Here is a 12,304-nt window from a genome sequence, read left to right as displayed (position 1 = left end):
GGTTTGGAATCTTTCACGGTCTTTTTCTCGTCCGCTTGAACTGAATTGTATTTGCGATAGATGCCGGCTGAAATTGAGTGGGAAAGGAGATCCTGCTCGAAAGACCAAAATTTATGGCTAGGTACCGGTTCCTTGCTCGGTACTACGTTATTTATTTATCGCAAATAATGCTGATGTATATGTGATATTGATTCTTGATGCGTTGTCGTTCGTTGTAGAGTTGTTATGTATTGAACGATGCACCGACGATACGTTGCTTGATGACTTCGTTGCTTGTAGATTAGTGATTTGCTGCTGCGATGCTTGCGTGATTTTTTTCGTTGTTCTGCTGCGTTGTCCGGAGCTGATGCGACTTCGAAAAGTCGTTCTTCGTGATGTTGAGCTCGTGGATTGATGTTTGTTAAATGTTCTCGTTGAAATGCTCTCTTGGAATGCTCTTTCGTGCTGTTGTTTCAAGGGTTTTTATAGGGCAAAGATGATCGTCATCCCTTCCCTAGATTGATTATCAAATAGCAGGAAAGTTTATAGTCCGTCGATACAAAAGGCTAAAGTTTTAAGTGGATGTGGCGGTGGAGACAACGCACGGGAAATTAAAGATTACAAAAAATTTGAAGCAATAATTTTTTTACCATCTTGCGCAAATAAAGGAAGATTTATTAATTGAATTACAGTTAACATTTTTTTTTTTAATATAAAAATATATTATTCTTCAATATAGTAACAAATAACAATATATATATCTTTCTATATCTTTCCTGTATATAATTAAAAATTAAGAAATGTAAAAAGAATTTGTGTAGCTTAAGGATAGAAAAACTTGAAAAAAAACTAATTCCCCCACGAAGAATCGAACATCAGTAACCCCGGGCACGAGAAGCAGAGAAGATACTACTTACGCTAGCTTGCTACTTGACAAATGTTCAATTTTTTTCTTACAATTTTTATGACTTTGCAGCTGAATAAAAATGCATTTCTGTTTTCATATAACATAATAAAAATGAATTAAAATTATGTCTAGACAAAAAAAAAATTCCACGTTCTTAGAATATCTTTTCCTGTATATTTTAAATTAATTTTGTGTAGATATAAAATTCTTCTTTTTCAAATATGTATTCAATTTGATACACAAATAAATATTTACGAGACAACAAATCTATAATTTAAAATTTCCTAAAATACATAATTTAATAGGAAAAATTTTTAAATTATAAATTTCGTCTTTAAAAGAATATGTATTGAATTTGATATACAAATAAATTTTTGTGAGGTAAAAAATTTATATTAATTAATTATACAAATTAATTTTATGTTGAGATACAAAATAATTCATTATTTTTACTCTTGACTAAATAATATTAGGTGTTGGAATTAATAAGTGTCTTTTGATGGGAAATGGCGTGGTTTTACAGTGTTCTGTCTTTACCTTCAGAAACAAAGTGATCGTAAATCAGCTGTTAATAGGTGTTATTTTTACGAAGTATCTTATTTCTAATTGTTAATAACATTAAGTGGCAGCTATTTAATTATGTCGAAATTTTTTTTAAATAAAGTTTTTTTGCGGGGATTTTTATTACATTATTTTAATTTGAGTAAAAGTGCTGCGAAAAGTTATCGGAAGTTTACTGTGAACATGCTTTAGCTGATCAAACGTGTCTGAAGTGGTTTCTGAGAAGAATTAGAGGATTTACTTGAAGGAAATTCATATCAAACACTTCAAGAGTTATCTACATCGTTGGGGGTTGATTTATCAACAGTAGGAAAACGCATTAAAACTTTGGGAATGATCCAAAAGGAAGGAAATTGGGTCCCATATGAATTAAAACCGAAAGACAGTGAAAGACGTTTTATGACCTGTGAACTACTGCTTGAACGGTACATAAGAACAAAATTTTTACATCGTATTATTACTGGTGATGAAAAATGGATATATTACGACAATCCGAAACACAGAAGATCATGGGTTAAGCCCGGACAACCATCATCATCATTGGCAAAACGCAATATTCATGGATCTAAGCTCCTCCTTTGTATTTGGTGGGATCAACAAGGTGTGGTTTATTATGAATTGTTAAAACCCAATGAAACCATCACTGGGGATCGCTATCGTTTACAATTGATGCATCTGAGTCGTGCATTGAAGGAAAAACGGCCGGAACAGAGCAAAAGGTACGATGAAGTTATTTTGCTGCATGACAATGCACGACCTCACGTGGCGAAACCAGTGAAAACATATCTGAAAACATTGAAATGAGAAGTCTTAATCCCCCCGCCATATTCACCAGATATTACCCCTTCGGATTACCACCTGTTTCGATCAATGGCTCATGGTTTATCAGGGGAAAATTTACCATCTTATGAAGATTACCAAAATTGGATCGATTTAAGGATTGTCTCCAAGGACAAAGAGTTTTTTCGACGAAGTATTCAACTACTACCTGACAGATGGGAAAAAATTGTGGCAAGCGATGGGCAGTATTTTCAATAATGTAACTTTTTATTTTCATTTTAAATAAATCGTTATTTTTTAATAAAAAAAAACTATGACTTAATTCCAACACCTAATACAAAACTTAACTTTTACAAAAAATAATTAGATAGTTATTATTATCTATGAACTAAAAATATATTTTTTCAAAATAAAATTCGTATTTTGCATTTGATTAATATAAGTAAATAAAAAAGTTTAAATACTTTTTGAAATAATTATCTACTTTTTAATCAAAGAAAACTGGTAGTAAAACTTTTTTGAAGTTTCAGAAAATATGCATCCAATGTATATAAATTTTTCTGTATTAACAGCGAGTGAAAATATAAGAATACTTCATGTTTTTAGAAAAACGTAAATTAATAAACTTATATTTTTGATTTATAATCAAGTTCTAGTCAAATAACTGTTACAATAATTGTATTTAAATGTATATATGCTACTCTATAAAATATAAGTTATGATATGGACCAAAACTATAGTATTAGCTGTATAATAAAAAATTAAAAATCATAAAAATTATTGCATAAAAGTCACAGGTTCCAGTATATTAATTTAGAGAAAGAATCATTATTATTATTCTTTTTACCTAATTTTGGTATTTTAACAATAGCGGCAACTCTACAAATTACGAATGTGTCCAGTTTTATTTTTTTAATTGAGGCAAAATGAGATGGATTATTCTGATTTTATTATTTTGAGATTAATTATTTTTGTTAAAAAAGATTTTTCTTGTAAATTTTTTCTTTAAGTTTGAGGTTTATTCATACAGAACAAAAAAAGTAAAAACTTTGATCAAGTGCTTTTTGATATGTATAAGTATACATATATTAATAACTGTATATATATAGTATATATAGATATACATAACGCTCGCGACACTCGATTGCCAAGACGAAAAATACTCGCTACAGCATGAAAAAATATCAAAAATATATAATACAGAACACTTAACAGTCGATGGCCTAAACAAAAAGAATCGCTATCGCTTAAAGAAATATTATCCATTTCTTTTCTCACTCGCACCTGCATTCACGACCGAGAGACCCCAAGATAAYGCACACTAGCTCGCTCGCGTGTAAAGACCAACAAAGAGGCGTGGCTTGCCCCCTCTCTTACAATTACTTTTCACCTTCATTTTCTCGCTTATTTTTGCAAAAACAAAGATACACCTTAGAACATTTTTTATGTATTTTTCAATTCTGCACAACTTGTGTTTAAAACTTTTTTCGATTAAATGCCTAGATTCTAAGATACGGCCGTCTTTTACCCTCTTTTACCCTTTTTTACCCTTTTTCTCGAAGTTGCGCCATCCAATTGCAAAAAAATTTGCACTATTCGATTCAGCGTCGTCGAATTTCCATAAATATCAATTTTGCACCCTGACAGCTTTTCGGGCCTTATTTGCCCTTTATTGACTGGGCTAATAATATCGAAAACTTATGCTATACGATTCATTTCTACCGTTGCGTCATTACGCAACAGATCCCATTAGGGTTTTTGGCCGTAAAACTGTTGGTGTCAATGGCCTTTTGTAACAGTTTTATTTAGCTGTGTTCGGATAACTATTCTAACGGGAATATGCTGCTACACTCCCGCTCATTTTCGATTTTCTTTAAAATTCGTATTTTTGGCATTAAGAAGTAGGTGTTATTTTTGTAAGTCACCAGTAATTAGTTATAGCATTCTCCATATGTCGTAGATGAGTTACGACTGGTACGCACTTGATTATATATATCACTTACCTGGTTTGTACGGCGGTGTAACCTGGTCCGTCTACTATATTATAAGCAAATTTTATTGGATCCTTGGTTGCCAACATAAGAGCGTTCATCAGGACTTGTCGCTCCAATTCGCGTTTTTGTGCAATCGTTGTAAAAGTCGGTGAGCTGCGTCCGAAAAAGTTTTTCAATATAGACAAATTTAAATTCACATAGGTAAAGATATCTAAATTTTCGGTTTTAATGTGCGATTTTTTGATAAATATATATTATTGCTGAAATTTAAAGTCCCGGTATTGTGCACTTTTTGACACTGTTGCAGCGTTGGCTCTCATAATTATTCCGCGAGGCCATTATCAACAGCTGACACATGTGAGTGTATTCCGCAATGTTGGATCATTCGCGTAATTACAACTTTTAGATATTACCACCAGCACTGACATATACTCGGTGGTCTGCAGCAGTTAGATGTAAGTCTTATTGTTAGTTGAGTTTAACTGTCGTTGTCCAACATGACAGTTCCCCACTTCGCGCAATGAAATCGTAGATACATTTAAGGGCCCTGTTGCGTATCCTACGCAAACGAGTGAGTTAGGCAAACGTCGGGACGTGTCGAGATATGTCGAGCCCTGCCGAAGCGTGATGACACCCGCGGCAAAGAAGCATCGTAGTTTAGCGGTAAAACGAAAGGAGCGTCAAGATTGTTTGTAAGGGCTCCTTCTGCTGCGTTATCTATCTTTTCGGCGATTGGCCCGGCGTTGCATCGCCTTTTTATATAAAGCTTGGCGCGTTCTCGCGCTTGGTCTCATTCTGATTTAACGACGAGGCTTGCGAGCGATTATATCGAAGAAAGCTGATTTTATCACGAGACCTGCGAGGACTACTTCGAAGAGAATTATTCTCTTGCGCAACATTTCATCATCTAAGTTCGGCTAGCGATAAAGGACAAAGGCAGTCCTACACGTGGTCAGAATTATTCTACGTTTTTGTATAAGCTTTGTACGGATTCATCGTGTACATTTCAACCAGGGTTTTCATGCCGAAAAACTTTTCTCTGAAGCCAAATAAAGTGTACTATTTAGTACTAGCTGGGCTCAAAAATATTGGCCGTATTTATAATTATTCTCCTATCCTCATTCCCACCAAATATACAATCTCGATTCMCACGTGACGGCATTTTCGTTTACTATATAAACCACTGGAGTACCGATCAAGGTTTCGGTCGTCAACATGAGGTATGTATTATTATTTATTATTTTCGTTTCATTTCTTTTCTATAGTGATCATCATAATTTAGGTTAAAAATACCGATGAATTACAAACGTTCTCTTTATCCTGATATTATAACAAACAATAGTAAGTAAAATAGCTTAAAGTTTAGTTAAAATCAATAGCTGTAACACACCCAAGAAAAAGACTTCATTTCAGCATCAGATCTATGCATATAAATTTCATTTTCCAATGGTTGATGATATAAAAATTTCTTCTTACTATTGTCTCCTTCGTAGAGATTTCATGTGAATTATTATGATAATAGAATTCAACCACAGTTACAAGGAATAAGCAAGACATGAATCTGTTAAGAGATAAAAATAATAATCTCGCTTCTGTAAGAAACAAATATTATAATTTTCTTGAAAAATATATATTCAAAGCATTAGAAAATTTATTCTCTCCGCATAGATCATCAATCATTTTACTGGAAGAGAGAGAGCATTATTTTCAACAACGATAAGAAGAAGCCGATGATACTGAAATCATGAAAGAGTTTGGAAGAGATCGTCTTCTTTTTATTCACACTGGGAAGAAACAATGTGCATTAATATTCTATCAAAAGAATTGAAAAATGAATGCATCTTGGTTATTTATAAATTATTTTCTATAATAATTCTTATTAAACAATAATCTCTTGCAGCTTTTTGACCAGTATCAGTATAGATTTAAATTTTTGTTTCAATTTTTGAGATTTCTAAAACTAATGCAGAGAAATGTAATGCCTATTACTATCGTTATAAAAATAAAGTATCCATAACAAACAGACTTGGAATGTTATAGGGCATATAGGCTGCGAAAAAAAATGTTTTGTTACGCTAAAGAAGTAAAACTTCTTACGTGCGTACACAAGTACACACAGCAGCTTTTTTTTTAATTTTATTTATTATATGTAAGATTCGTGAAAAAATTGGGCCGTTGGACTGATTGGACCGGAACTTGAACCACGGATCTTTGGCTTTTCGAGCGACTGCTCTTTATTCATTGAGTTATCCAGGGCCCACCGTCCAATCTGTTCCCGAATGCCTATTTAAGTATTTGGCATGGAGGTGCTCGCCCCACATATATATCCTATTTTAGAGGAATAATCTTTCTATAGCTTCGTGAACTCCAGCTACATTATTTTCATGATATTCAAAAAGATCAGAAATTTTGAGATCACAAACTTCAGGAGCAATAAAAGGGATGAGTGGGAAATCGACTCTGGTTGAATGCTCGTCCCAGTGGTGCCCATTCATCGTGGTTATCGGAATAGGTATTCCAAGTATTGCAATCTTCGCAGTCCCCTTCCCATTCCCCCGCTCCACGTGCTCATGCTTCATGTTGTGGATGGCCATTCGGAATTTAATTTTATTTTATAATCTATTATATGTCTACACATTTTTCTTTTATATATATATATATATATATTTTTATTTTATTTTAGGAATAGTTTTTTAATAGCTTTCAATCTCCGTAGTCCCCTTTCTGCCTTTTCTGATTCTTCTGCTCCCTCGGTCTGTGTGATCACGCTTCGCGTGATGGATGCCCAATTGGATCGTCTGAGACTCGGGTGGGGAGACACAGATGTTAAATGTCCTGGTTTATGCTTTGCTTGTTTCGAGATTAACAGTAACACCACCAACACGGGTCGGAGCCGTTTTGGAGGTGGGAATGAGTCTATGTGAGCATCTCCAGTCTCCTCGAGTTGGGATTGTTATTCCATTTTTTTTGTTTTACTGACTCAAACGAGAGAATTGACGAATTTTATAATTCTGTTAATTGTTGTGTCCTAATTTTGAGTTTTGTACCGTTTTAGTGTATCTACATGTACCCGTTGTGTTTTGCGGTTTCCCATGTCTATTATAGCGTTATTACTATTGGTTAACACATTAACAGCCGGTCCCGCGAAAACGCGGATTTCCGAGTCTTGCGCTTGAGTCCCGGCCGCGGGATAAAGCGGATTTTCGCTCGATGTGTGGATTTCTTTTTGCTGGTATGAGTATCTTACACATCGATTTTTATTAACTTGCTATGGTTACACCGATGTTTTAAGTTTTTTTGTGCCAGCGTTGGGGCGTTAAGTGGCCGCTACGGTGCTGGCGCTCAGGCGTTGAATGTCTCGTACGTCGGCGGCTGTTAATGTGTTAATTGTAGCAATTTATATGGCCCATTATAAGCGTTTCCAAATTTACTCACTTCAATCACCGATAATAAGATATCTCCGATTTTGAGTTCTTGTTCAATTACCTTTCGATCATTATAATTTCTACTTCTAATTTTGGCTTGTTTTAAATGTTCCTCGCTGAATTTTGCAATTTGTTTATCGTATCATATAGTTCGCTTAAATATTGTATGTATGTATGATCAATGTCCTCGTCTATCGAAAGAGAGGACGTCGGTAAACGTGCAAACCGGCCGAATACAAGTTCGTGAAGCGTGTGTTTAGTGTCTTCATGTACGCTTGTGTTATAGGAGACCATTGCCGAATTCAGCCAATCATCCTAGTCGTTACCTCTATTATTTACATACATATTGAGATATTCAGTTAATACATGGTGCGATCTTTCAATTGAGCCATTATTCTGGGGATGATATGCTGTTGTAGTAAATTGTTTAATATTAAGCTTTTTTCCTATTTCTTTAAGCAAAGCAGAAATTAAGTTTCTCCCTTGATCGGTAAGGATCACGCGTGGCGAACCAAAGAAACAGATGAATCCATTATAAAACGCATCAGCGGTAGCGGCGCTACTGATTGATGTCAAAAGTAGTGCTCGCGAAAATTTTGTCAAAAAATCTTGTATAGTTAAAATGTATTGGTTCTTTTTTTTGTACACGCGTATAATTAGAGACTTTCGCTCTTCCGGGCATGATGTCTTCACATATAGGCAATTTTTTAATTTCATTAAGTTCTACGGCGCCCTTATCCAGAGGTTGGCCTTCACAAGTTATAAATATTATCAGATTGACTTTTCTATTTTTTAGACAATTTCTTGAGTCTACTATTTTAAAATGACATCCCAGAGAGAATTGCGGGTCGGAGTACGTCATGCGGATTAAGTTCTTCGGAATGGGTGGAATTGGAGGATAGAGAGGACAACGATTTCGAGGAGAAAGGTGATTGTCGTGGGAATGATTCAGGTGAAGATAGAGGAAGGTATGCTACGTTAAAAGTTGACGGAAATTTAACAGCATATTCTACAGTTCTGATTCCTTTTGATGTTTTCCTGGTAGAAGTATTTGGAGGTTTCCGACATTTGCTCGAGTAAGGAACGAGAGGAAGTTTAGTTTTTGATCTAGTTTTATATGGGTGTGTTGGTTTGATGAGGTTTGTAATTCCATCGGAATTTTTTTCTAACCCTTCTCCTTGTTTAAATCCGTATCGTTGCATCATTTTTAACACTTTTCTAAAAGTAATCCAAAGTATTATTGGTTTGATTGACGTTACAGGGTTTCGGGAGAGAGCGTCCGCGTTTGAATTCACTTTTCCTGGTTTATGTATGATCTCAAAATCGTATTTATTTAATTTTAAGTGCCAATGCCATAATCTAAAGGTTTTATCTTCTATTGAGGCTACCCAAACGAGTGGTTTATGATCGGTTATAATCTTGAAATGTTGTGCGTATATGTAGAGCCTAAATTGTGTAATGCAATGTAAAATTGCCAAATATTCTTTTTCATTCGTCGAATACCTTGCCTCAGCGGATTTTAATAAGCAAAATGTTTATGCGACCGGTAGACCTTTTCTTATGTCACCTTGGCTGAGAACGCCCGCCACATCTTAGTTCGACGCGTCGGTTGTATTAAAAAGATTCGGGTGAAATCTGGATGTTGAAGTATGAGTTTTGAGCATAAAACTTCTTTTAATGTATCGAATAATTTTTGTTGAAGATCTGTCCACTTGAATTCACCATTATTTTAAAATAGATCTGTTAAATTTTTACGGTTTTTGAAAAGTTAAGGATAAATCTTCGATAGTAATCCGTAAGGCCTAAGAATTGTCTTATGTTTTTGGGTGTTTTTGGTGTAGGGAAATTTTTTACAGCTATCAATTTGTCTGGATCGGGTTTGACTCCGTCGCTGCCTACTATATGTTCTAAATATTTAACTTGTTTCTGTAGAAATTCGTATTTATCTGGCTATAATTTTAAATTTGCGGCCCTGATCCTATCAATGAGAAGGTCGTATTTGCTCATGTGTTCATCTAAATCTTTGGAATAAATTACGATGTCATCTAAATATACAAAAAACGTGTAAGAAGACATTCATACAGTAAAAAATCTTCTCACAACATTTCACAATTTTCTCGGCAAAGGTCACTTGAAGGTCAACATATTGCACCTCGATGGATTCGTATTTTTATAAGCTATGAGACTGTTATAATAAAAATATGTAAATTAAAATACTAATGATAGTATTGTTAATAAGCACAGTATAAAATTACATGCTTTTGTAATTTTATTTCATTTTTTTCAATGATTCTTTATTGTCGCGCCTTAACGTATTAAGCGGTGATTTTCCGCATAGTGACGATGTCCATTATAAATCTTCCACGCGCGTCTAATGCTCGGGCACTATCACGAGATGAAGTTCTGATTTCGATGAGGTAGGTGGTAGATTTTGGGAAAGTTACTAAGAAGTAGACCGTACAATTGTATATCAACGGGTCGGTGCAAGATTTGGTACGTAAGTAGTATACCTTTAGGGTGTTCTTGTGATAAAATATTTCGATAAACTAGCTAGTTAATTTTCAGAAAAGAGCTGTTTTGCTTTTACTTGCTTATATTCTCTATGCTTTATATTCTCATAAATTTATCCGTTGTAAGTAACGCAGTACCATAGGTAGTACTGTTCTTGCCTATCGCACCGGTGGTTAAAGTTTCAATTTCGGAGGGATATTTGCGCTTTATGTTTTTTATTTATAAATTTAAAAAGTTTTGTTTTACATTTATTAATTTAAACCATAAATTTTTTGAAATTTTGCGGAATTATTAAAAAAGTGAGTAATGAGAGTAATCATGATTGTTATTTTTCACTATTAAAGTTGTATATACATTGGGTTGGCAACTAAGTGATTGCGGATTTTAAATAAGAAGGAAAATTCAAAATTTTTGCTGAAAAATATAACTTTATTCAATTAGGTACTGTCCGTTTTTGTCGATGACCTTTTGCTATCGTTCAAGCAGTGTAATAATTCCACGTTCATAAAATTTCTGGTCTTTGCTATAAAAAAACTGAATTAAATGATATTTGTTTATCGACAAAACCCGCAAACACTTAGTTGCCAACCTAATAATTATCTATCTATTAAAAAATTAAATTTTACCTATAATTCAAGTAAAAGATTGTCTTTTATTATTTACATAAGATGTTAAAAAATTTATTGTTTCTAATGTTTTTATAATAATTAGAATTCTGATTTCTGTATATTATAATTACAAAATAATAAATGTAAAGACAGTTTTTAAAACTAATGAATAGAAAAAAACTTAAAAAAGAAATCTCCCTATGAAGAATCGAACTCTAACCCCCAACTACAACCCCACTTGATAACTAGATAAATTTAAAAAAATATGAAGACGCTAGCAAGGAAAAGCAAAATTTCTTTTGTTAGTCTTCTTGTAAGAGTAAACAAAAATTGATCTTTTATTATTTTTACCAAAGTAACCTCTTTAATTTGAAAAATTTAATTTAATTTGCAGCCTTCCTTTCAACAAAAAGACAGTTAAGTAATAATAAAATTTAAAAAGCAAGCTTTTATTAGGGAACTTAATATAGTAGAAAATATGCATTCTTCTATATCTCTATGTCAATATAATTGTAAGAACAAGTTACATCTATTTTATCCTGTCTTGTCCCAACCTAGTTTCACTCGGGCGCAAATCTCTACTCGTTTTCTTATGACACATAACACCATATCCGTTCATTTTGGAAATAGAACCCATACCTTAATCTACCATTTGCAGCATAGAATAAGTAGCTATTATTACATTTTCTAAAATATCAATTGCTTAGCAATTATTAAATTTTAATTAGAAAATTGTACAAATTTAGTTAAAAATCCATAATTCACTTTAAATATTAAGAAATAACTATTATGTATAAAGTTACTTGCACTACGTTCGGGTATTGAATAAAAAAAGGTAAATAAAAAAATACTGACTGCGAAAGACAAACAAATTTTTCGCCCTTTTCAATGAAATATTATAGCGAAAAAGTTTAATCAAATATTATTGAGAATACTTATTTGATTTTTCTAGTCGTTCGCAATTAAGGTCTAGATTTTTATTAATGGTAATAATTATTTAAAAAAAAATAAATAATAATTAAAATTTAAAACATTGGAGAAGATTATTCGTTCACGTCTTTCATTTCGGATTTTGCTTATATACTTTTTATTTTGTTTGAAAGTTCTCACATATACACAGTTAATCGTTAACGACATAATAAAGAATGACAAGTAGATTAGAATTAAAAGTAGATTTTTAGGGAATATTTTCGAAGGGAATAAATCTTTGTAAACATGTTATCACGTAGCTGATTAATCTTAATAATGACTATATATATGTATGTATAACTTTTTTTTTTTATGTATAGACATAAAGACGAAATTTCGTATATATCGAGTATGTTTTTTTGTATAATACACATAATATACGTATATATAATACGTATAAATATATACAATATATACGATATAACATCAATATAGTTTCTTTAGGCATAAAGGTGTGTTTGTGTGTATTCGTGATATTCCGTAAGTATGCTTTTTTATGTGTACTTAGCAATAAAGAATTCATTATTTTATCTATTAAAATACACGTATACGTGCGGGTGTACGCTTCAT

Source organism: Polistes canadensis, unplaced genomic scaffold (assembly GCF_001313835.1).
Source record: "Polistes canadensis isolate GaletaPanama2010 unplaced genomic scaffold, ASM131383v1 scaffold_369, whole genome shotgun sequence".
Classification (NCBI taxonomy): Eukaryota; Metazoa; Arthropoda; class Insecta; order Hymenoptera; family Vespidae; genus Polistes; species Polistes canadensis.
Note: the sequence above shows the minus strand (reverse complement) of the source record.